Below are 27,535 nucleotides of genomic sequence, written 5' to 3' on the forward strand. Positions count from 1 at the left end.
AAAAAAATGAAAAGAATGAGAGAAAAGAAAGAATCTAGTTATTAAAAAGGAGCATTAAAAAAAGAAATAGATCATCAACAAGATTCTTATTTGAAAACACAAATACTCAAGAATTCGGTGTGCATTCACATCACGCAGCGGTCACTACATCAGGATTCTTTGGGGTAAGACTTCCTTGGGACGCATACTAGCAGTGCAAGCCAAGGTAAGCCAGCTTCAGGTCCTGGCCCAGGCTCTGCTAGCCTAGAACTCTGTGATGACAGCTGAGAGTTCAAAGCCTCTTGCTGCTTTGGATCGTTAAAGCCTTAGAAGTTTCTCTGTGTCTGGGCTTCCAATGCTGATGCTGAAAATGTTCCAGCCTTCTACCTATTTCCAACATCACAAGGCTGAGTATGCTTCAAATTTGAGCTGGCCCCCTCCTTTTGCCTTCCAGCTGCACACTCTCCACCGTAGGCTCTGGGACATCCTAACAAACGTGTACCCTTATCTAGGTCCACACTCTCCCATTCCTGGGAAGAATCCCAATGAGCTAAGTTACTGTGTGTCTCCCAATTTCCTGTTTTTCATCAACTAAACGTCCTTAAGAAAGAAGATGGTGTTGATTCAGTGCCTCCCCCTGTGATGAGCCTTCCCTAAGCCCGGAAGAATGGACAAACATCTGCCCAGTGACTGATCACTAGCTATATTGTTTCAACTTAGTTCCTGTACTTCATTTCCTCCTCCTCCTCCTCAGAGGAACCACAATTAACAGGGAATGGGTTTCCGGTCTCTGCCCTTCCACAGTTGCATTTGTTAGCTTACTTCTTATAAAGATAATTATTCTAAAGCTGGCCTGATGAAAGTGCCTAACTTGGCAAAGAGTTCCTCAATATTCAGATAACGTCCCCTATATCACCATGTCCATTTCCTTCACCAATTACCCCATGCGCATTGCAGGCAGTACTCTTCTAGTTTCCTAGTCCAGAAATCCAGACTCATCGCTGATTCCCTCTTCTTCATCCCTACATTCACTCTCCCAAGATTTATCAAAGGAAATAATGCCTTGATCGACGGGGAAGGAGAAAAGAGGTGACGTGACCACAGAATTCCTCTCAGGAAGAGACACTGGGGGTGAGGCTGGTGTTACGTATGCAGTAAAGACCAGGACGCTCCGGGACAAAATGCTTCAACAGCTCTGCAGAACTGCATAAGCATCTGAGAGAATGGGGACAAGTGAGGTAATCAGGAGAGAAAAGATGCCCAGCTATGTGCAGAAGGCTGGAACCAGAGTAGAGACAGAAAGAAGCAATTGATGCACATTCCCCAGAGCAATAATAACGGAGGGGATTTTTAAGGCTGAGATTTCCAAGGGTCCACTCTAAGTTGTTGCTGTATTGTACAGCAAACGCCTGGCTTACATCAAACCCTCACCAACGTCTGGGTACCCAGCACTAACATCAACGGGCTCTGATAAATAATGAGGTCACTTTAGCCAAGCAGGGTTCTAAGGAGTGGAAAAGAGACGTCACAAGCAGACACACCATGTAAAAGAAACCCATCGAGAACTCAGCAAAAGCAGAAATTAGAGTTGGCAGTGCCTAGGGAAATGGAAGTTTTCTATGAATCCCTAAAGACAGGAAGGTCACAGGGAATTCCACCGTATGTAAGAGAGGAATTCAAGCTAATAGTTATCTCCATTTCAAGCAACATTGTACTCATCCCAATCCTCACCGCCCTGCAACTGTTCCTACCTGACCAGGCTTGCATTTCATTTTAACAACAAACCGTTAACCCTTACCAAGCAATATGCCATGCCAGGCAAGTAAGCACGTTGGATCAGTATCTCCTTTCACGTTTAGTACAATGAAAAATATACTCCGTTCTGTAAGAGGTAAGAAAATGGAAACTCAGAGAGGTCAACAACCCTGGGTAAGGTCACAGTGCTGCTGACTGGAAAGGATAAAAACTGAACTCATCTGCAAGACAAAACCCTTGCTCCTTACTGTTCACTCTACTTCATCCTCAAGCCAAGAGGTCCCTTTCTCTAGGTGAACGCTTAGCTCCTAACTCCCAGTTTGCCACTGAAGGCTCTCCAAGAAGCCTTAGCCACGCTACAAGCTAATATCCAGTAAGGAGCAGTTTAGTAGATGATTTAATATTCTCCTAAAGCTACGAAAATATAGTCATTGAATGAAAATCTGAGAACACGTACACGTTTGGTTTGGTTTGGTTTGGTGTTTTTGGTTTTTGGGTTTTATTTTTTATTGTTGTCGGTTTACACTGGTTGTAAATAGAAAGGTATGGCCAAATAACTATCAGAAGTCTTGCTAGGAAGATGCCACAAATATCTTGGGAGAGATTCAACTAAATGAGAGCTCCTCAGGAATGCTGACTACACATTTTAAAATAAGAATGTAGAAAGCAACCCAGTTATTTTCTTCATATAAAGTAGTCACTTCCCAGATTTACTTGGTTAGTTTGTCTTTCCTAATCCTGAGACCTGACTTTGGACAAAGTAATAGTATGACTTGAATAATGAGGAAATTAGAATGAGGTAAGGGAAAAGTACAGGAAATAATCCAGTGGCATCACTAGTCATCACATAGTTATTTTAGATACACCTCTCTAAAACTTCAGCTATTGAGGTAGCCCAAAATCTATTCAGCTAATTCTGTTTGCATTTAGCTTAGAAGAATTTCAAATGTTTAAACACAATCACATTTATCCAAATCCCTTTATATGTCGACTCCCAGGTTTCTAACATACAGACATTAACTCATCCAACCATTAACTTGAGTTGATATTTATAAATTATTGACAATTTACAAGCTAGCTTTTAGGCTGTCATCTATAAAAGGGTGCAGCTTCTATATGTTACCAGAGCTTGGAAAAATTGTCCATTACTTTTTTTTTTAAGTTTTTATATTTCCAGCCTTTCAGAAAGCAAGGTATTGAAATGATTATTAAAGTTTATAATGTACCAGTCAAGTACGGGAATTTTGTCAGTACTCGAGCTAGAATTCAGTACTTACATAGTAATCACACCAGATAGCTACCCACACAGGGGATCAAGACCTCAATGTTACATTTTATCCTCTTCACATAAAAGTGCTTTTGTTTCATTCTTGGGAATTTTTCCATAAAGAGCAAAGAAAGTATTCAAAATTCACAATTAGAATCTTAACCCTCTTTTAAGATAAATTTTAGTCAAGCCATTTGAAGGAGGAAAAGTTACTTTGAATTCTTAGAGCAGATCTTGGTCATTTTAGGTAACAAAATAAAAGCAAGTTTAGGTATTCAGCACGGTTCAAGGTATTCTTTTGTAAAGTCTGTTTTAATATACACCAGGGCACTGAGACACATTCTCTTGATATAAATGTTTAAAAGATATGATCTGGATTTGCCTACTAAAGCAGGGTTCTTCCAAACAACAGTGATGATAATAAGATGATAATAATAAGATGATAATAATAAGTTGATAATAATAACCTCAGCTTACACAGCATTTTACAGTTGGAAAGAATGTTCCCATTTTCTCTTTCACTTAATTGACATACCACTACGGAAGCAAGACTACCATCATCAACTCTATCTTACCAATGATGAAACTGATGTTCAGAGGTTAAGACCAGGTAAGACTCCAGGGGTGGAGCACTACTGTAGAGATCCCGATCCAGGATTCTTCCCTTATGGCCACAGTGCCTCCTAAAGTGATGTCATATATAGTGATTTTCAAGTTCATGTTCAATGTTTAAGAAATGGGAAGCTCTCCTGGACATAAATTTACACCAAATAATACCAAAGTAACCAAAATTACTTCACGGTATCTTCAGAGTTTTTATTATTATCCATTGTATTCTTACTATAAAAGATAACGTGCTTTGAGTTTAAATTGCTGTTTGAATGGAAAATAATTATTCCATAGATTTACTTTCACACATCCAACCTTCTATACTTCTATAAAATAAATTCTGTCATCGATAATTTCATAAAATTAATAATTCAAATCTATCATTCGAGATTTGGGATCTGTGCCTAGGAAGGAAACTGTATAAACAGCGACATAAGTTAACACCAAACTCTTTTTCAAAGTTTTACACCAAGTTACACTCACACTCCCAATATATAAGAATTCCCACAGATCCATATCAAATCTTGATAACCAGCAATGTTGTAGAACAGTATACAGCAGTATAAATAAGATAGAACTACATATCACAACAAGAGTGAATTTTTGAACATTATATTGAGTTTTTTAAAAGCAAATGACAAAAACCTTTACAGAGGTCAACAAAGTTCAAAACCAGACAGATGTAAATAAATACATGGTAAAACTACTTTTAAAAAAACAGTGGAATAATAAACAAAAAATTCTGGATGGCTTTTTTCTTGGTAAAAGCAGGAATATGGGATTTGGGAGAACTACATAATTCTATTTTACCTATATTTTTTTGTAAGTATAAAATAATGTAAAATTTGTATTATTAAAGTGATAAGCGATAACATCATACAAGCCTTCACGTTGCAGTAAAATCTTCAAAAAAACACCATTTCTGCCAAAATAGTCAAGAATTTTGATCTTCCTAAGAGTCTCACCTAATCCTTTGATATTTCAATCATACTCTTTTGAAGGGCCTTTCTTGTCATTATCATGGTGATAATTGCCTGATCCAATCCTGTCATACCCCATTTGTCTACAGGTTTCTGTGCTAACTCAGATCTTACCGAGCCTCTTGCACTCACTTCATGGAATCCTGCACCCTTTGCAAGACTGTGCATTTTGCATTGCATTTGCATGTGATTTTGAGATGTTCCCAAAAGATAGCGAAAGACTTATCTACCTAATGCCAAAGAGCGGATTGACAAATCATTAATAAATACCGTTTTTGAGAGCAACCTCATAACTGCAGGAATTGTGATAATACCCACTGCACAAGTTGGATTCTCAAACATTAAGTACATTTCCTAACCTGAACAGAGCCTCAGATTGCTTTTCAATGAACTGACCGAGGAGAACACTAATGAACCGCTGGCCCCTTGAGGTTGCTATAAAGAAGGTAAGGCCATTCATATAAGGAAAACTCTGTAAACATTCAAGTTCATTTAATCATATGTTAATATTTCAAAGAGACTTTCTTCCTGAGCAAACTGCAAGAGAAAGCAATTACACAAATGAAACCATATTTATTTCCACTTAAAACCAAATGAACAAAGCACATCATGACAAATAATAAAGGAATACTTCACTAAGCATGTCCCAAAGATCACTGGAGAAGGCTCTCATTTGCTTCCTAATAGAGTCCCAGTGGATTATTTAAATTGCAAGCTCTTCAAACTATGTTGAAAACAGGATTCACTTGTTTTCAACTTTACAGGAACATATCCATGTTAAATAAAGTCAGGGCTACCTACATATGTAAGCCATGCCCAAACTGAGAATATTTGGGGTTTGTCATGTGTTTTCTTTGTATCCCTGGAAATCAGGGTTTTATTTTAGGAAAAGAAACTGACTAAAAAAGACGAGAGGTTTAAAGTACTTTTAAAACAGCAATATTTTTATAATCACCACTAGTGCACTGATTCGAGTTTTCTTCACAGAAAGAAAAAGGCCCTCGAGGCAAAGGGCTCAGCTGGAGCCATTTGGGGGAATGCTCCTGTAGCAGTGTGATGTTTGGATTGGGAGTTGCCCATCTGTGTATACAACCAGCAGGGCCATCACTTCCACTATGCGGTAGATTCCTTTCAAAAAAAAAAAAAGGTAAATGCTGTCAAAATCCACAAATGCCTCCACATTCAACAGAGCTGGTGATTACTGCTAAATAACTCCCCAAAGCCAAATCCCTCCAGGTTCTCTATCTGCTTACTTTGTTTATACCCTATCACTGTTCAGGAGACTGCGCTGACGCTAATTATTCAAAGGCAGGAAGGAGGTCTGTATATTCCTTTGTCCCATGCTGTGACCAAATCTGGAAGCAGTAATACCTGCCAAAGCCGTGAAGCCACATCAGTAAGGTGAAATCCTCACGCAGCTTTACTGGCAGGATGATTACTCCCAAGCACACCCAACCTCCTCTTTTGCAAAGAAAATGCATGCTTTCCCCTCGACTCTCTCGCACTGACTCTGGTAACCCGGCTACTCTGTTACTCAAGGACTTATCTGTCCTTGGAAGTACTTCCTATGTCTCAAAGTCCTGATGGTCCTACTCAGGAAAATTATAAACCATTATATGTGGGAGTGGTATGAGGCGGGAGGGCTAGAGTTATTGATTTTTTCCTTAACCTTACCTGCTTTTATTAATAAAGAGAACATACTAGGCATTCCAACCTAAGAAGTAAGAAAAACAAAACAAACCCAAAGAAAATACAAGGAAATAATGGCCTATGACTAGATAATTTCATAGATAATATCACCGTACATTCAAAGAACACATAACTCTAATGGTACACAAACTCTTTCACAGAATAGAGAAAGAGGAAATGCTCTCTCAATTCATTTTTTAAAAATTTCAGCTCTACTGGTGTATAACTGACACATAAAATTGTAAGATATATAGAGTGTACATTGTGTGCCCCCTCAACTCATTTCATGAGCTACTGTAACCTTGACTCCCAAACTAGACAAGGGCTGCCTAACCTCTCTTGTGAGCACAGATGGAAAAGTTTTGTCTGTCCGCTGTTTTACCACTTTACATTTAGTATTTACTTTCTAATTGGGTAAGAAAAATTAAACTGACCAAAGAAAGCAATGGTACCTATAGAAAAGTTAGCTTTGAGGGTGAAGGTGGATCCAATCAAAGCATTAAAAGTATGTCAATCAGGTCCCTTAAAGTTACAAATGACAGAAACCAACTCAAACTGGTTTACACACAAAAAAAGAATGTATTGTCTCATATAACTGACCATGTATTCAGACTAGGCTGTCAGGATTCTATATTTCCAGCCCAAGTTTGGCCTTTGTCTCAGGAATGAGAGCTCCCACCAACAAGGATGTGAACACAGTGGTCCTGGACTTCGATATCAAGTGTCAGAAAACCCAATTTTCCAGGCCATGGACATTCAGGAGTGCTTTTTCACATTCCAAAATGATACACTATTGCATGAACTGACTCAGCTGCAGTACTTTTTTTAAAGTATAATCTAGGGGCGCCTGGTGGCTCAGTCCGACTCTTGATTTCAGCTCAGGTCATGATCTCAGGGTCGTGAGATCAAGCCCCGCATCAGGCTCCCCATTGCTTATGGAGTCTGCTTAAGATTCTCTCTCTGCCCCTCCCCCCAACAAATAAATTAAATAAATAAATAATCTACACATTTAATTTACAAAGTTTTGTTCTATCAATAAATTAGCAGAGCTTATTATTTTAATAAGAATATCTACTTTTTATAATACAAAATGTTAAGGCTAACATCCTGATTTCTTTTGTTGTTTTCTTAACTCAGTGAATTAAACTACTAGTGAGAAAAATCCATAATGGAATATTTGTTTCTAGAAGCCACTAAGAACAGTGCATTTAAAACAATGCAATTATTCTTGATTATTATTCTCTAAGAAATGCCTTAATTTCTCCATCTTCTCTCAACTCATTTCTGATCAACAAAAGGCAGAATAATGGAAGTATGAGCAAATCCCATTCCTTTGGGGTACCTTCTAGAAAAACAGGTGGACTCCCAGGCATAAATCTCAATCTCCTGATTCTGGTGACATCCCCATTTGTCCCTTCATAGATGTAACTAGGATCCCAGAACGTCCCAATACGTGGCAAAATATGACCTCCTCAGACTCTAGAGAATCTCCTCAATGACGGCTCTAACTCCATCGAGCTTTTCTAATTAACATAGTGCAATTTATTTTTACCTGTATTTCCCTAGGAGGGCCAACCACTTTCATCACCATAAGACATGGGCTGACATTTGAAATCAATTAACTTCTGCATCAAAAACTAGAAATGCATTTTAGAAGATCTTTGAAAATTTAAACAGCTTCACACATTAATCAATTGGGTCTCCCAGAGAATTTAGTACGCCTTTGGCTATTTCACAAGAGAGACCTAAATTTTCAGAAGTTATGTGTAAAGTTTTCCTACCTTCTTTGAAAGAAATGCGCTTTTGAAGTTTTCTTTTTTATAGATCCTTCTCAATTCAGCAAACAGAAATGAATAACTACTTTGCTGGTCAGATCTCTCCGGTCAAAATTATTAAGCCACACAATATAAAACACTGGCCATATGAAAAAGTAGTTAGAAACCCTTGTTATAATAACATTGTATTAACTTTTAAACTTCAGCCCTCCACACAGTAAAGTCACATCTGAGAAATCTTTGAAAGGATGTTTACATGTGGTCCATCTTCTTGTTCTTACAAAACTTCTTCCTTTGTTTAAAAAAAAAAGAAAAAAGCTGTTTTGTTTTCAGCGAGCAAACTGGCACTATAGTATCAAGACTGCAGCAACAAGCACCCTCGGTGTCACAGTTAACCAACGGACTCAGTTTCGGGCTCAGGTCACGATCTCAGGGTCCTGAGATAGAGCCCCTCATGGGGCTCCGTGCTCAGCATGGAGTCCGCTTAGGACCACCCCCCCCCGCCCCTCCCCGTCACTCCCACGTGCGTATGCACGCTTTCTCTTTCTCTCCCTCAAATAAATAAATCTTTAAAAAAAAAAAAAAAGACTGCAACAACAAATGATTTCCTCCCTGTACCTTTTTTTTAAAAAAAATAAACTTTACACAGTTGATCTACAGAGAGTTACTTGGCTCCTGAGTGTAGGAGGGCAAGAGTGAAGAGTAGACAAGATAAGCAGCTGACGGGACCAGCTCTGTATCTGGTATCGCCTGAACGCTTCTTTACTGGAAATGAAAAGCCAGGAGGTCAACAAGGTGTATGCCTCTATTCTGTTGGCTTAAGAGAGCAGTGCTCATTCAAAAAGATGATGAAAAGACCCAAAGAGAGAAACTCTCAGTGTAGCAGCCCTCAAGGACAGCGGGCACAATTGATGTAGGTGACTGGAGCCTGGTGCTTAATGACAGCAAGACAGTAACACCTGATGTGGGCGATTTCAGACCAGTTACACCACCTCACAGCACAGCCATGAGCAGGAATAAAGAGAACACAGAGGAGATGTCTCCATGTATTGCTAATACCACCCCCCAAAGTCTTAGATTATTATTCATAAAGTTCATTTCTCCTATTTAAAGCAGAACTGTATTGTAGTATTTATTTTCTTTAAAGTTCCAAATCCTAGATGTTGTCTAATTCTACTAAGGTATATGTTGATATTACGGAGTCATACATTCCTAATTCGAAACAAATTTGTGGGATAGAGTGGTTGGTTTTTATGAATTCTTTAAACCAATATACGAAAAGAGTGGCTAGCTGCCCCCAATTTTATGCTCACCAGAATATAAACAGCTTGCATATTAGTAACTCAGGACAATCTCAGCCATGAGATTCTTGTAACCAACTAGAGAGAACATAAAACAAAACCTGCCAATAAATGAAGAAATTGATAGTCTATGGGGGAGTGTATCTAATTAATAATTCTTCTGTAAAAATGCTTAACTTTAGAAAAAAAAAAAAGACTAAGTTAAGATGGAATTCCCTTTTCCTCCTGTAAAAATTACAGTAATTTTGAAAACTAATAGCCAATAATATCAGTTGGAATAAAAAGCACATATTCAAAACGTTCTGGAGACAGTGGAAATTGGTGCAATCCTTTTTGAAATAGCTTGGAATTCTGTTCACCCCTTTTAACACAAACCTTCCCCTGAAAACACTAAATATGTAAGGATCAAAAACACAGTTCTGACTCCACAAAACATATATGTTCATAATTCCAGATACTCTTTGTAAAAGGGAAAACAGAAAAGCATTACAAATTAGTAATAGTAGGAGCTAGTGTCAATAAATTATGGAAATCTGTATTTTAATTATGTATTATATTTTATAAAATAATAAACACTGACAAGTTTGCCAAAACCATACTTTCAATTTTCCTTCTTTAAAAAGACTAAAAATGTTATTGAATGTGTCACAGAATTTAATATATTCATATGCACCCTTATATATTCATGTATATAAATATATTTATACATATTCATATATATATTCGTGTACATTCATATTTTCCCATAAATAAGCAATACTCACATTATGCATGATTTCTTCAAGATTAGCCACTCTAACCTATAGCTTTTCCACTAAGAAATGATTTACAATGGTTTCAAAATAACTTTTTGAACAGTTTCCAAAATAACTTTATACTTATTATTTCAGAAACCTAGAATTATACATCATTCAGCCTCTAAATTTAACATTACTACAGAAATTTGTTAACAAAAAACACAATTCTCATAGCTCATAGGTAGAAATTACAGGCTCTGGCTAACAGACACATGAAAAGATGCTCAACATCACTCATCATCAGGGAAATACAAATCAAAACCACAATGAGATATCACCTCACACCAGTCAGAACAGCTAAAATTAACAATACAGGAAACAACAGATGTTGGTAAGAATGCAGAGAAAGGGGAACCCTTTTGCACTGTTGTTGGGAATGCAAGCTGGTGCAGCCACTCTGGAAAACAGTATGGAAGCTCCTCAGAAAGTTAAAAATAGCACTACCCTAAGACCCAGCAATTGGTCAAATACTACTAGGTATTTACCCAAAGGATATAAAAATACTGATTTGAAGGGATACGTGCCCCCTGATGTTTATAGAAGCATTATCAACAACAGCCAAATTATGGAAAGAGCCCAAATGTCTATCAACTGATGAATGGATAAAGAAAGTGTGTGTGTGTGTGTGTGTGTGTGTGTGTGTGTGTGTGTGTGTGTAATGGAATATTACTCACCCATCAAGAAGAAAGAAATCTTGCCATTTGCAATGACATGGATGGAGCTAGACAGTATTATGCTAAGGGAAATAAGTCAGTCAGAGGAAGACATATACAGTATGATTCCACTTATATGTGGAATTTAAAAAACGAAACAAATGAACATGGCGGGGGAGAGAGGCAAACAATGAAACTGATTCTTAACTACAGAGAACAAACTGGTGTTGTCAGTGGTGGGAGAGGGGGGAGGTAGGTGGGGGGATAGGTTAAATGGATGATGGGTATTAAGGAGGGTACTTATTGTGATGAGCCCTGGGTATTGTTATATAAGTGATGAATCACTAAATTCTATACCTGAAACTAATATTATACAGTATGTTAACTGGAATTTAAATAAAAACTTAAAATTAAAAAAATAAAGAAATAACAGGCTCTTAAGTCACACTTGCCCTGGTGTAAATTCAAACTTCACCACTTGACCTTGAGCAAGTTATTTAACTTCTTTTTAACAGTCTCGTCATCAAAGAACTTGGAACTTGTTCATTCATTATCTATTTACTACACACCTACCAGGTGCTATAATAGCTACTATCCTAAGATTTAACCCAGGAAAAGAAAACAAATAAAGTCACTGCCCTCATAGAGATTACATGCTGGTAGGATAATACCTCAGAAGGCTGTGCTGACGAACTAGAAAAAAATACTTACGAAGCTCTTTGTTGGAAACAAGGATGCACTCAATGACATGGGACTGATAGTAGTTATTATTATCTCATGGGACTGATGCTAGCTATAATTATCTCACGGGACTGTTGTGTGAAATAAATGAGCTAATTCATACCAAGCATTTAGGCTTAGGTTAAATAATCTCTATATATCAGCTATTATTACAAAATAATTAACTTTATGATTAGCTCTGATGCAATCTCTATTCACTGGCAGTGGTAGGTGGGGAGAATGAAGAATGCCAAGATTTTTAAACTCCTTCAAGAAACGATAAACCCTGGGGTGCCTGGTTGGCTCAGTCAGTTAAGCCTCAACTCTTCATTTCCGGTCGGGTCATGATCTCAGGGTTGTGAGATGGAGCCCTCCCTCCCCCACTCAGTGGGGACTCTGCTTGAGATTCTTTCCTACTGCCCCTACCCCAACTCATGCATGCACGCACGCGGGCTCTCTCTCAAATAAATAAATAAATCTAAAAAATAAAAAAGAAAGAAAGAAATGGTAAACCCAATGTTGTTTCCGGTCACTACTCAAAAACATAAGGAAAAGATGCCAAGGTCCATCTCACCCCTTCCTGTCAATCACACATGCTGGTTTCCAACATGAGCCCGCGGGACTGGTCAGCATTATAGGAAGTACCTAACATCAGTCATTCTTTGTTTGAAACATGGTTTTAACTTTTAGAGCTCAATGATAGAAAACTTAGGAGGGACCTCATAATTTGAACTAAATACAATTACAGGGATGGAAAAAAACAATGTGTATGCTGTGCCATCACACAAACATCTGAATTGGCCGGCTATGTTTTCCTGTGAGAACTATTCCCTTGTCCATCTTTAAAAACTGCTTTAAAATAAACGGCTTCGATCTGTTATCACAATCTGAATCCTCTTTCCTGAGGCACTAGACTTACTTCTACTTCTATCTGTTCCAAGAGTCACAACAAGTAAGGTTGCGGGAGATCAAGAGAAATCGAGCCAACTTGGGACCAAAAGGAACGGAGACACTGGATTCTTTGTGCTGAGGCTGGGCCTCAAATTCAGGAGTTCGGCTACTGCACAAAGAAAGCATCAAGGCTGCAAGGTGGAGCCGTAACCACATTTTTAGACTCACATGTGAGAAGCCAAGCAGGTAGACTGTCATAAGCCCCCCCACCCCCCTCCAAAAAAAAAAAAAGTTTTGTTGTCTGTCTCTCACTGGAATGCAAGTCAAGAAGGACAAGGATTTTGTCTTCTTGCTATGTGAATACAAATGAATGAATAATAGTTTCTAAAGTTGAACCAAGTCCAACATGAAAGAGTTTGGGCGATCTTAATTGTTCCCAGCATTGGAAGATATGACCATTATGCGGCAGGATGGAGGCGTCAGCTAACGACAACGGCAATCATACTGCAATGCAAATACATCACATCAGTGTAGACCTTAAACTTCCACAGCGTTATAGGTCATATAGATCTCAATTACAAAAAAAAAGTTTGGCACACTCAAGAGAAATGAGAGTGATTCCATGGTAACATGGGACCTCCGGGCAGCAGAGGAAGATACGAAAATAGAGAAGCTCGCACACCACCGCCCCCACAGCCGACACACTCCAGGCCAACACCACAGAGGCTCTACACAGAACTACTATGAAATAAGCAGAGTGCAAGGCTTAGGTTCAAATGAAACAAGCGGCTACCCTTTGCATCGCCTCACTTATCTACAACTAAAAATAATGTTTTAAAAAACAAAGTATGCTTAAGCACAAACTATGTGCCAAGTTCAAATGTAAAAAAAAAAGGGGGGGGTCAAATAGCTGCTATCACTAAGGATGCTCGAAAGAAAGTGCTAGATGTGTCTAAAAAAAAGAAATAACCTATTATAATAATGCTGCAGACAACAGCAGAATCATTGCAAGAACTCAACCACAGGTCAACTGAGAAGGGAATACTACTCCACTGAGAGTGCCGAGGTTTTACACTGCCTAGCAAACCAGTCACAGTAACGCACACCACACTGTTTTCCGTGCTCTAGAATCTTCAGATAAAAAATAAGAATGCCCTCTTGAAATCACCTTTCTTTCCTACTCCTTTCCTTCCTGACATGTGGCATTATCACAGAGAAACTACCACTATTTAGCTTTACACTTCAGTTCCAATTTAAAGCTAAAACTCGTTACTCACCACCGAGAGTACACGGAAACAACGCGGAAACCTGAACCCGGATGCAGGCTGCTATCCCAGCTCTGCCACTACCCCACGCCAAAACCCCGGACAAAAATCTTACGTCTTCTGGACTTCTATTTTCTCATGTGTACAATCAGGATATTAATGGTAAACCTAAAATTCTGTTAATGTTATCCAACTCTTCTGGCGGGGAAAAGAAAGTAGGTCCTTAAACTGGAATTGATGAACAAGGGTCTCTAACATTTCTTGGCATAGAGAAGTGACCACCCAGTCTATCTGTACGTACGTATTCGTTTTCTATTGTTATAAAATAAATGATCCCAAATGGAGAGGCCTATACCAAGACAACTTTATTAGCTCACAGTTCTGTAGGCCAGAAGTTCAGCATGACTCAGCTCGGTTCGCTGCATAGAGTCTTACACAAAACCGGAATCAAGGTGCCGGCTGCGTCGCCTTCTGATCTGGAGGTTCTAGGCAAGAATTCACTTCCATGCTCATTCAGGTTGCTGAACTAATCCTGTTCCCTTGCTACTCTGAGACTGACATCACCAGGTCTTGCTGGCTGTCAGCAAGGAGCTCCTAGAAGCTTCCTTCTCACATGGCCCCTTCCATCTTCAAACCAGCAATGGCCTTGTGAGGAGAGCCCCTGACAGGCTTTGAAGCTCTCAGACTTCCTCTTCTGCCACTGTCAAAGAAAACTCTCCTTTTAAATGGCTCAACTTTTGGGGTCTGGCCCATTTGTATAATCTCCATATTATAAGGTCAACTGATTTGGACTTTATAATTACAACCTCAAAATCCTTTCACTATAGTACCTGCGTTCATGTTGGATTGAATAGCCAGGAGAGGGGACTCTAGGGGAGCCATCTTTAGAAGTCTGCCTATGACGTGGTGTCTGTTCATGTGTGCATGTGTGTCTCTCCCCTTCACAAAGCTGGAAGCCATGGTCATTTTTATATAACCATTACACACGTAAGTGCTGAAAAATGATGTGTCCCATAATATCTGTTCAACAAACTACCACCCATTAGACAAAAACATACATGGCGCCAAATACTATTAACTGAGCCCTAGAAACTCAAGAGATAAATACGATGTACCTACCTCAAAGCATATATTTTAAATACTTTATTAGACAGATGGATAAAATGTTGATGACGTTGGTTGTTTCAACACAAAAATTCTAGATACAAATCAATAGCTAAATAATTGAGCAAGTGAGGAGAAAGAATTTTTAAAAATGCACATACAGTTCTTAAATATCCCAAAACTCCAGTGTCCCGTACCTTTTTCTAACACCTGCAAAAGCTCTTTTTATCACTAGAAGAAACTTCTAATACAAACGAAAAACCTCTATTTAAGAATCCTTAAACATATTCCATAATGCTTTCGGTAGCACAGTAAGACGGGCAAATAATGCTTTCTCTACAGCCAGGGCCAATAAGTATTACAATTTAGGATCAGCACCTTGAATAAGCGCTGACAAGCAAACAGACTGCCCATGTAAAGAACAGGACAAAAGAAACCAATCATTCTGCCACAGCTCCTAATTCAGAAGGCTGAAGCATTTTGCAGTACCTCTTGAATTTAAAAGGGGGAAGGGAGGTTAAAAAATGTGTACTATATTCTGAGATGCTCTGAATAAGCTACTGAGTTAGTATCAATTCAAATAATTTATTCTTTAGCAGCTATTTGCCTGTTCTGCATCTTCATAAAAACAAAATTGTATTTTTTTCCCAAAGCATAAATAATCCCATTCTTTTGCAGGCTGATGTGACATCTGCATAAAGATAATTAATTCCTATCTTCCGCTATTATCTATTTGTCCGCTACCAAAGGGTAAGTGGTGTTTTCTCTAGGCTCTTCTGTGCTAATGTACAATATTTAGTGGTAATAAGCATTTTAAGCTACTGAAGAGCCGCTTCAAAAGAACATGAAATTAACTAAACATACATCACAACACTGTGCTATTTACAACCGGCTCCCATGGATAATGAAACTTCACTTAGGACACTCTCTTTCTGTTCAGTCAACACATTTCAAATACTATTAAAGGGATCACTACCTGCAAAGGACCTCAGCTGATCTAATTTAACTTTATCTTGTAACACAGGGGAGTTACAGCACTTTCCGTGACAGTTGTCTTCTCAGATGCTACAAAACCAGTCACAGTAACACACACCACACTGTTTCGGCAACAACTGTTATCTGTCCATCTCCAGAACAGCCAGATAAGATTTAACCATCACGTGCCACACTGCTTTAATTTGGGATTGCCTGAACTCTGCCTGAAGAATGAAAAAATTAAAGGGCACACAAATGAACAGAAGGCAAAATAAATCCCCGTTGTGTCTTTCAAGATGCTCACTGATGCCTTATTCTTTTTTTTATCTTCCAGCAATAAAACAAGTTTCATATTCTGAGTATTTCTTCAATGCGAACCTGAGATTGCAGTATCTTTTGTATACAGTCTTTCACAACAAAATGAAAGCCAATGAGCATCAGGACCCCTCCAGTAAGGATGAACTTCCCCCTTTAGAAAGTTAAATTATTAGTTTCATTAGCCTGAAACATGATTTTGTTTTGTTTTGTTTTGTTTTGTTTTTGATATACAGTAGAGGGCACTTTCACAGTCGGGTTTCAGGTGAATCTGAGCGGTGACTTAATATTTGTGTGGGTCCCGTTGGCATCTGCCCCAACCTTCATCTGCCCCCTCCTCCCAGCCACATTCCCACAAGGGTCACCATGTGGCACTTTTTTACGCAAGGAGATGTAAGTAGGTCTGCTGGGGGGGGAGTTCTGTAAAAGTTTATGTTGTTTCTACAAATAAAAACAATTTTAAAGACCTGGCTGATGTGCCCCTTTCTATGCTTTGCCTCCCCCACTCTCTTTGCTCCGAACATGGACCTGACACTCACGAGGGTAGCAACCACTCTGCAAGAAGGAGGAGACACAATCGAAGATCCAAGCCAAAAGGTGGGGCAGTAACACCCACCTTTGGCCATGCTAGATTCATGATGGCCTCCACAAGGGAGGCAGGGAACCCAGAATTTTCTGCGACCTAGGAGGGGAAATATAAATGCTAAGAAATACAGGCAGACTGAAAGAAGAGTACTGGCATCCAAATAAAGACAGGTGTCCAGGTTCTCTCCTGAGAAAGATAAAACTACTCGCATCTCAGTAATAATTGTCCTGATCACATTAATAGCAGCCACAGGAACAGATGAGAATTCCAAGGGCTCCATACATTCTAAAGCCCCATCTCCCATTCTACCCAATGTCCCACTTTCTCCCCCATACACTCACATGACCTCTTGAAGGACAGCACACAGGAAGAAAATCCCAGAGCCTCCCCATTTTACCTAAAGATACAATTTAATTCTGTTGCACTGTTTCTTCTCCTTGACTTTGTAGAAGTCCCTTCCCTACTATCCAGGAAGCAAAGAAGGCCAGATCAGTTAACAGAGTAATAAAATGTTCCCATTTTCTCTGCACATCTGGGCCAAGATGAAGTAATTTAGCCAAGCACTGAAATTCAAAAGCAGCAATGCTACCCCTAGGAAAGCCCTCCTGAGAGAGAATACAAATAAACAGCTTTTATATTTGAAAAGTATGTGTAACTGGATATTAAAATAAGAGTTGTAGTTCAGGCCTCAGATGATAAATATCAGATACACAGGGAGGTGTAAACCAAAATGCAAATTTCCAAGGAGGCATTACAGAAGTATCTGACCCCTTGCTGGTTTAGTGGGTCCAAGTGTCAGGTAACAGACAGACTGAGGAGAACAGGAGTGAGTGCTACCTCTTTCCCTTCAATAGAAAAGAACCTCAAGGGCGCTTTGAAAGCTTATTCTATTGCCCCGGAGTTGGAAGCCACAATTTACTAGTGTCCCCAACCTAAGAAATATCAGGTGACCTGCTGCCACACAGAATGCTGTATCTGGGAAGCACTGGACAGTTTCCCTTTCTGAAAGGACATCAAAGATGGCCAAAGATGTGGATTAGCAGTGGGTCTGCCGAAAGAGCCAGCTTAGAGCCATTCTGAACCCTTTATAAAACCACCAGGCAGGGTCACCAATAAAGATTATGATACAGAATCACCCAAAAGCAAGGGCTGATGGGAAAGTGTCAGCCAGAGGGAAAAACAAAACAGTCCAGGGGAGCTGTGGTCAAAGGATCCCAGCAGGGAAGGCTTTGATGGATTCAGAGACACACCCCTAAGAAAATGAGTCAGCTCTGAGTATCTGCTGGATCCAAAGTGTACAAAGCTAGTGTGAATCCACAACCCCAAAAAGGGACTTTCCTGTGGACACTTGATACTGTTCTTCTATCTCAGAAGAGTCTAGGATAGCAGCTAGTAAATGGAGAAAAAATTAGCAAGGAAGAAAGTAGGAGCCAGTACAAGGATGCTCCAAGAAGCCGGAGTTTCTGTCTTGTGATTTACTATATTCCCCAGTCTAGAACTGTGCCTGCTACATAGCAGGTGTTCAATAAATACTTTTTCAGTGAATGAAAGTCCATCACATCTACCCTTCCAGAATGCAGACTCCCTTGTACAATGTCTACCAGAGGCAAAGGTTAATTTCCCAGCTTTTTTGGTCTGACATCTTAGTGAGGATACAGGGGTGGCCGCTGCTCTCTGAGCTCCACTACGCCACCCAAGGACGACAAGGACAAGAAAGGTGCCTGAAAGTTGGCCAAAAAAGACAAAGACCCAGAGAACAAATGTGGTGGCAAGGCCAAAAAGAAATTGTCCGAAGGCAAAGTTCAGGACAAGCTCAATAACCTGGTTTGTCTTGTTTGACAAAGAGACATATGACAAACTCTGTAAGGAAGTTCCCAATTCTAAGCTATATAACTCCAGCTGTTCTCTCCGAGAGACTGAAGATTCGAGGTTCCCCGGCCAGGCCAGCTCCTTGGTAAAGGACTTATTAAACTGGTTTCAAAGCACAGAGCTCAAGTCATTTACATCAGAAACACCAAGGGTGGAGATACCCCCCCAGCTGCTTGGGAAGATGCATGAACAGATCCCACCAACTATACATTTTGGAAAATAAAACTTTATTAAATAAAAAAAATATTTATTTCCCAAATGAGACTATAATTGCAATTTAAAGGAATTATAAAGGCTTTCTACTACCAGCAAACTCAGAACAATTCTAGCAAGTTCTCTGACTTAGGAAAATATTTCTTTTGGTTTTGTATTTTGCTAAAATTTTCATTACAAAGAGGAATAAACTTTCCCCTCTGAATACATTTTAAATGGATAGCAGGAAGCACAATTTAAATTCTTATTATGATTTCATCCTGTGAGTTGTACCTGTTCAATGTGCTCACTACCCAGAACGTGGTTTACAAAGCAATTCACAATACATGTTCCATTTTATCTTTGTAACAATCAAAAGTATCTCTCACAGTTCGAGGAACTAGGGCTCACTGAAGAGTAAGCAGCAATACTGGTTGCATGATACAGGCTTTGTAAAGCCAACTGCAGTACTCTTTCCAGTACTGTTTTCCTTTAAGGTTTTCTAAGTCAGTCTTCCTGGATTCCTATCTAGCATATCGTGTCCACATAAAAATAGATAACCCTGGACTCTTGCCTTAATTATCCCCCAGCTATTCCTAACAGATGGTCGTTTCATCCATTATTCAATTCACTTAGCCTACCTGGCTTCCTGACCAATGACTACATTTGTCTCATTAGATCTTAGCATAGGATCAAGTTCAGCAAAAATAAATGGAAATTCCAAAATAACAGTGGCATAAACAAGATGGGATTTCATTCCATCTGCATAATATACAGTCCAGTGCCAGAAACGACAGGTCCCCAACAGTACAGGACCCAGACAGACTCCTATCTTGTTGCTCTGCTATATTCAACTCACGCCATCTGCTTTTGGGGCCATCTTGGTCCCACCATCACACCTACCTTCCAGCTAGCAGGAAAGAGGAAAGAAAATGATGCCTATCAAGTTACACACATCTCTTCTACTTACATCCCACTGGCCAAAACTAAATCATATGGTCACATCTACCCACAAAGAGGCGAGGGAATCTGAGCTCTTATATGACAGAAATACGTCTTACTCAACTCCCAGTGTTCAACACATATCTGGCACTGTTTAAGACACTGGCCACTATGATTCTTATAATCACTGCCATAATCATCCACAGGACAAGCATTTACGAAATACCGTTCTATGTATCATTTTTAACTAACTAAAGAGAAGACTAAGGATCATTTTACTAATTTTTTTTCATCACTGATCAAAACAGCCACCACTGACATTAAAATAACTAACAATAATAGCTGGTTCTTCTTTCCCCCAGTAGCCTCAGAATGTTTAAATATTTGGTGGTAAATGATCTGGAGTTCTCACTTCATGTGAATGAGCGCATTTTCAACCATTATGTCTTCCTACTAGGCCAACAGACAATTTATCCCAAGTGACTCAGAGGAAAACGTTCCCTGTTCCTAAATAAAACTCCCCTTACAGCATTAAAACTTGAAAAACACCGTAAAACGAAAATGAACACAAGAGCCAACCTGTTGTTTCTGTCTATTGAAGAAGAAAAACAAGTAACTATGAACAATTCTGTGCTTTCATTTGGAATGCAAATGTCTGTCACTCAGTAAGTGGTCACAAAATTTAAAGGGCAACAGATCACCCTTCTTATTCAAAATCAAAAGAAATATTTTCCTAAACTAACCGAAAGGTAAGAAGAGAATTCTGATAAAGTAGCTAAAATAGTAAGATAAAAATAAATTTCCCCATGGCATCTACTCTAACAACTCCCCATTGGTAAACACGCAGTTTTATGAATAATGAAGACATTTTCATTTGTTTGCTAAACGTAATATAGGTTTGTCCGTTGGCATGCTATTTTAAGGGAACATAGTCATTTCTGCCATTTGTCCTTTTCAAACTTCTAGAATGAAGAGAAAGGAAAAAATATCTAATCATAGTAGATGGAACGATTTATACTAGTTTGTTTAACCTGGAACTATTAGAAATTTCTAAGAAAGACAAAAATAAAAATACCACAGTAACCCAGTGACTCCTAGCAAATTACTACTGGCAAAGTTGAGAAAGAATTTAAAGCTTGCTCTGCACACCAATGGACTTTCTTCCCTTCTCCCAACATATACTTATTATTCTAACTCACCGCCTAAGATGCTTTCTGTTGAATGTGATCCTTTCAAAAACATCAGGGAAATATCTCCCGTTGGGCACTGGTATTTAGGTATTAGAAAGGAAAAAAATTCCTTTGGGGCGCCTGGGTGGCACAGCGGTTAAGCGTCTGCCTTCGGCTCTGGGCGTGATCCCGGCGTTATGGGATCGAGCCCCACATCGGGCTCCTCCGCTATGAGCCTGCTTCTTCCTCTCCCACTCCCCCTGCTTGTGTTCCCTCTCTTGCTGGCTGTCTCTATCTCTGCCTAATAAATAAATAAAATCTTAAAAAAAAAAAATGTCTGAAATCATGGGTATATTAGTGTGTAAGCATAGAGCATTTGTTCACTTGTAAGGGAAAAGGGAGATTAATAAATGTTTCTACCATATCATAAAAGCTATATTAACTGCAACCTTCACTAAAATCAAAGACTTCATTTTAGCTTCTATTAGCTAGAAGCAATGCTTTCCTTTTCCAACTATCTATTCTTAGGTAGAGTCTATCGTTTGGAGTACATTCAAAATAACAAGTGGCACCTTGATTTGTATTTCTCAGAAATGTTAAAATATAGTAATAATATAGCAGTCATAGGACTAAATATCCATCATGGGACTAATGCCCAGACCATAGAAAATGTTAGCCTTTTCTGACAAGGCTGTGGAAGGAAAACACAATGGAGTACAGATTTGCAATAAAATAGTCATTCTGATATTATGTGGCAGTTGCCCTAACCACTTGCATTACTGGAAAGCACCCATAACAGCACACAATTGCTAAAAAAGAACAACAATTACAAAGCCATTGAAATCAGAGAGGAATTAAACAAAAAAGTCAAAACTGACAGATCTGTTATTATACAAACACTCTAATGGGGCTTTATTGAGACTTTAAAGCAACTCCAAAATAAAAAAGAATTCTATACTTTACACATAGGACAAATTTTTTTTTTAATAAGTTAATCATCTTGACAACTGTTGATCATATTTTAATAAATGTGGAAATGAATAAGTACTGAGAGGAAGGCCAGGATGTAACCTAAAATAATATTTAAATGTAGTCAAAATCATCTTCAAAGTGAAGTTGAACTTTGATTACATTCTGTGTACCATTTATTTAACTTTTATACTCTACTGCTGACTTCCAACGTCCCAAAAGGGAAAAGAAAAGCCTTATACTGGGTGAACAGGGCCAGGGCTAGGGTATGGAGAGAAAGGCTTTCATCTTGAGCACGACATTTAAAACTCAGGTATCGATGGGGCGCCTGGGTGGCACAGCGGTTAAGCGCCTGCCTTCAGCTCAGGGCGTGATCCTGGCGTTATGGGATCGAGCCCCACATCAGGCTCTTCCGCTATAAGCCTGCTTCTTCCTCTCCCACTCCCCCTGCTTGTGTTCCCTCTCTCACTGGGTGTCTCTATCTCTGTCGAATAAATAAATAAAAATCTTTAAAAAAAAAAAAAAAAACTCAGGTATCGAGATAATGAAATTAACACAATACTTTTAAAAATCAAAGTTAATACAAAATAATGTTTAAATAAAGACAGGCTAAGTACTATCGACTCTTCTTTTGCCTTACATATGGCTCTAAGCACAATATGGTTCAGCACAAGGAGTGCAGTCTTTATACTGATATTTGGTTCATTACGGATTTTTTGCATTAATTTTATTTTTAAAAGATTACCTAGCATATCATTTATCTCACTACTGGTTTTTTCATTGTTGTTGTTTTTGTTTTGTTTTGTTTTTTAAAGATTTTATTTATTTATTTGACAGAGACAGCGAGAGAGGGAACACGAGCAAGGGGAGTGTGAGAGGGAGAAGCAGGCTTCCCACCGAGCAGGGAGCCCAATGCGGGGCTTGATCCCAGGACCCTGGTATCAAGACCTGAGCCGAAGGCAGACGCTTAACAGTGAGCCACCCAGGCGCCCCTTACTACTGGGTTTTGAGCACCACCCTTCCCCACCCCCTAAAATTTTGTGCTCAAGGCAAGTATCTTCCTCACTTACCCTAGTCTCAGCCTCCTCTTTAGGAGTCAATAAATACCTGTTGAATGAGGGACAGAATGTATAAATTAGCCTCTCTCAATACTTCCTTACCACCTGCAACACGTCTCAGACTCTTTCCAATAGACTCCTCTTGATAGCGCCATGGATGAGCACACCTCTTTGTCAGGTACTTTATTTATATGACCTCTAATTCTCACAAGAACCCTCCAAAGTAAATATAAGTCTCCCCCATTTTATGACTGAGCAATCAGTCTCTTCAGTGTAGTGACTTGTTCCTAACACAGGCCCTCAGTAAATACTGGTTGGATAGTAACGACAAAGCCAGTTAAGTGGAGACTTGGACTTTAACCCAAGTATATGTCCCTCCAGCTCAGCGATCACCAACAGCAAGAAGCCATTTTCAAACCTCTCTTCTGTTTCCAGTAACAACTATGGTGGGCAGGATTCTGAGATGACCCTCATGATATCCACCCCATGGGGTCACTCCTGTGATTACAGCAAAAGAGTGATTATACGGTAGACCTAATCCAATCATGAGCCCTTCCACAGCAAGCAGTTTGCTCTGGCTGATGATAGAAAGGGATGTCAGAGAGATTCAAAGGACGTGACCCACCACTGCTGGCTTTGAAGATGGAGGGAGCCTCATGAGAAAGAATGTGGGTGACCTCTGGAAACAGAGAGCGACCGCCAGCTGACAGCAAGAAACCAGGAGCCTCAGACCTACAACCACAAGGAACTGGATTCAGCCAACAACCTGGATGGGCTTGGAAACAGAGCCTCCAGAGAAAAGCCCAGTTGATACCTAGACTTTATCCTTGTTAGATCCTCAGCAGAGAACACAGCCTGCTCAGACTTACCATAACTGTTTACACGGCAATAGAAAACTTACATATCAACCCCTGCATAACTCCATCACAATACCACAAAGCCAGACACGTACCTGTTCATCTGAGCTCCTTATTATATCAGACTAAGGACGTACCCACACCTCTTGGTGTGACTTGCCCAGGCCACACACATTATAGGCATCCAGCCGATGTTCAAGAACTGGATGAATTCACACACTAGTTCTTTTTTTTTTTTTAAAGATTTTATTTATTTGTTCGACAGAGATAGAGACAGCCAGCAAGAGAGGGAACACAAGCAGGGGGAGCGGGAGAGGAAGAAGCAGGCTCATAGCGGAAGAGCCTGATGTGGGGCTCGATCCCATAATGCCGGGATCACGCCCTGAGCCGAAGGCAGACGCTTAACCACTGTGCCACCCAGGCACCCCTCACACACTAGTTCTTTAATAAAAGTTTAAGGTACTGACAGCAGTGAGGAAGAGGAAGCAACACGCGTCTGACATGGGCCTGAGTGAATATCTGTGCGCTAAAACTTGCCATTTTATATCCTGGCACGCAGTTGAAGGAACACACATTTTTAAAGACCAGTTCCACAACTATGTAAACTTGAGATATTTACCTGGATATACGTTCAACCTCACTGTATAACCTATAAAGCACTACACAAGCTTACATAAAGAATTGCTTTGGCATTGTATCGCCCACAAAGGAGACAGACAAAATATCCTTCATGTCGCCATGTTCCTTACTTCTCTGGACCCCAACTGCCCTGTCTTCCAGCTTCTTCTTTGGTATTGGTGTAACAGTCAAAATCATAATCTCTGAGAAAACCTCCCTCAAAACTACTTCTACCTTCTAAGAGTGGAATATGGCATGTCATTTACCAGAAGAAAGAATATGAAGTAAAACTAATCACTTGGATTGACTGCCTATAAGGAGTTCCTACAAAGGTACATTAACCCCCCTCATACACACACAAAAAGAAGACTGAAACCACTGAATTAGCTGCTGAACGTTGACTTCCATCCATAACTCTAAACTCCGCAGAAGGAGAGAGCTGGCATGCACACTGTGAATCCCAAACATTTAACAGAATTTTGATACCTGGTAACACTGTAGGCACTCAATACATGTTTACTGAACTGAAGTGGCAGTAAAATCTGTGATGACTTTGGGTATCCTTAAAACATGTGCTACCCTCACCTCACAGCAAGGAATTCATTACTTATAATTCAGCAGACTTAAAATAAATGATCTTCTCCAACAGTCATCCTTTCTTGATGACAACATTTCTATTATTCAGCTTGCTTTAACTATATTTATATATGCATAATGAACAAGGAAAGTGTTTCACCAATGGAAAGTATTTTGAAGAAAATAGATTCTTTCTAAGAACAATGAAAATTTTAAAATTCTTAAAGTTTTCTTACATATTAATCAGTGACTTTAATTGCTATAATTATGTGAATACAGCCCATTAACATCTCGCAGTGATGCTGATATTCGTATCCATGCTTTGGAACTCCTTACAAAAAGGTCCTTTTAGGGCAATTAACCCTATTCGGATGGCACCCAAGAGGAATCTAGGTTTTATCAGTTTCTAAGCTCCAGCTAACAGTGTTTCAGGTAGGTGCTGGAATATTCCAAATTACAACTATAAAATTACTTGATTGTGTGACCTACAGAAATATAGCTAAACCATGCTTCCACACAGCTGGAAACCTAAATTAGTCCTCATCAGTCTGTGTATAACTACTGTGTTCAATTGTTCACTGCGCCTTAAAGATCATGAGAACCAAAATGCAGGGAAGTTACAGCTGTTCTTCCAGAAAACAGTAGCCAGGAAAAAAAAAAAAAGTCCCATTGAGACATTTACTCTGACAAGAATCTGTATAAAAATCGATAGTAAAGCATGATAGAGAATTTTAAATTTCCTGAACCAGTATGATACAGCCAGAGCCAACTGGAAATTGCTTTCGGTAAAGAAGGCTGAATAATTTTTTAAAATACATATAACTACTTTTGAAATTTCACACCAGCAAAACATTTGAACAATTCCTAGGTTCCAAAAAATATCAGCCAAAATTCCGACCAAATAACTCCCCATCATTCTCCCACCCAAACCTTTTCTAAGCAGTTATGAAAATGAGGATGGGAAGGGGAGCGGGTAAGGAACAAGGAGAACGAAGGGGAAGCCCTCATGACTTACAAATTAGGTAAACTTCCTATTAATCAAGAATTGGCTCTATGTTGTTTCTGCATATATTAGCACGATCCAGAACTAAAGCTGGGCCAGTTAGTCGTTTCCTACATAAACCATCCCTTACAAAATAGGACCTTGCCAGCCACACACTTACTTGGTTTACTAGTTCCTGATTACACAGCAATCTAATTGCAGTACACACACATAACTAAACTGTTGATGTAAGACATTACTTGTATGAAATCCTACATTTGTTATTTTTCTTGACTTTGCCCCAAAAAAAGGCCTGTTATTTATCCTAAAGCCGAAACGTCAACAAATTGATAAGTAAACAAATTAATATACATATCACGCATTTAAATGCAGGCCTCCAATGCCTGGAGTTTGGTTAAGAGCAAACAGCTCTAAATTTCTAGCCAAAAATTCCCACTGTTCTAAAATTTGTATATGGCCTACTAAATACTTCTCATAAATTATGTCCTGACAGCATGTTATTTCTACTTACTGAAAATATTACTGTACTCACTAACGTATAATTTTCTTTCTTTAAAAGATGAGAAACAACCCTGAACTCACATGCCAAGTCTTACCACCACACGGCCAGACACGCTGGAGCCCCATGTTGGCAACATACGGAGTACCATTTGCTCAGTTCAGCGATAAGCCTGTGAGGTGACCCAACACAATCTTCTGTGCGGCACAGTCCACAGCACATGTAAGTGGTGACAACTATCACGTGGTCGTGCTTTGCAAACTCTGCAACAATGCACATGTGTAAAGGTAGCAGCCAATATTAAATAGATTTTTTTCATTTGTTGAATATATAAACAGCGATAAATCTGGCACTTGATTCTAAATTTGCCAACTGTAATTACAAACACATGTGCGCATTACATAGCTACAGATGCACTTAAAATAATTACCTTCCTGAAGATGTCTGCTTTCCACAAGCTACTACAAAAAGCTGCTAGCTACTCTCAATGCAACAGTTTTCCACATGCAAACACATTAATCAGAATAACTTATACACTTGAAAAGACAAACGAGTTATCTCTATGCCTCACTTCTTCATTTTACCACCCTAGCAAATTTTAACCCACCATTTCCAAGTAGGTCTCGCTTTGCAAGTGCACCCGTTAGGATCATGAAGGAGAGGGGCGCCTGGGTGGCTCAGTCGTTAAGCGTCTGCCTTCGGCTCAGGGCGTGATCCCAGGGTCCTGGGATCAAGCCCCACATCAGGCTCCTCTGCTGGGAGCCTGCTTCTTCCTCTCCCACTCCCCCTGCTTCTGTTCCCTCTCTCGCTGGCTGTCTCTCTCTCTCTATCTCTGTCAAATAAATAAATAAAATCTTAAAAAAAAAAAAAAAGGATTATGAAGCAGAAGCTGCCCACGATGATGTAAAGGGTACCGACACCTAGGCCCCGCTTTCTTTGCAGGATGGCTCCTGTACATTTATTTTCTCATTCCTCTGCCTCTGATTGTGAGAGCACGTAACCACCTCACTCTTAAACTAGTGCCTTCACTAAAGAAAATTTAGGTGCTACCCAACCGTACAAAACGATGTGCTAAGGGTGTTCGTCTCGGTCGTGGACGTGGGTTAAAGAGAACGGTCAATG

At 39.4% G+C, this 27,535-nt stretch overlaps 1 protein-coding gene and 1 pseudogene across 2 annotated transcripts in view; one reads left to right on the forward strand and one right to left on the reverse strand.

Moving 5' to 3' along the window:
• Positions 1 to 27,535, reverse strand: part of TMTC2 (transmembrane O-mannosyltransferase targeting cadherins 2) — a 769,045-nt gene that overhangs the window by 705,722 nt on the left and 35,788 nt on the right. The gene's annotated exons all lie outside the window — the stretch shown is intronic.
• Positions 16,598 to 18,719, forward strand: LOC113255951 (40S ribosomal protein S25-like; annotated as a pseudogene).

The sequence above is a fragment of the Ursus arctos genome, unplaced genomic scaffold (assembly GCF_023065955.2).
Source record: "Ursus arctos isolate Adak ecotype North America unplaced genomic scaffold, UrsArc2.0 scaffold_21, whole genome shotgun sequence".
Taxonomy (NCBI): domain Eukaryota; kingdom Metazoa; phylum Chordata; class Mammalia; order Carnivora; family Ursidae; genus Ursus; species Ursus arctos.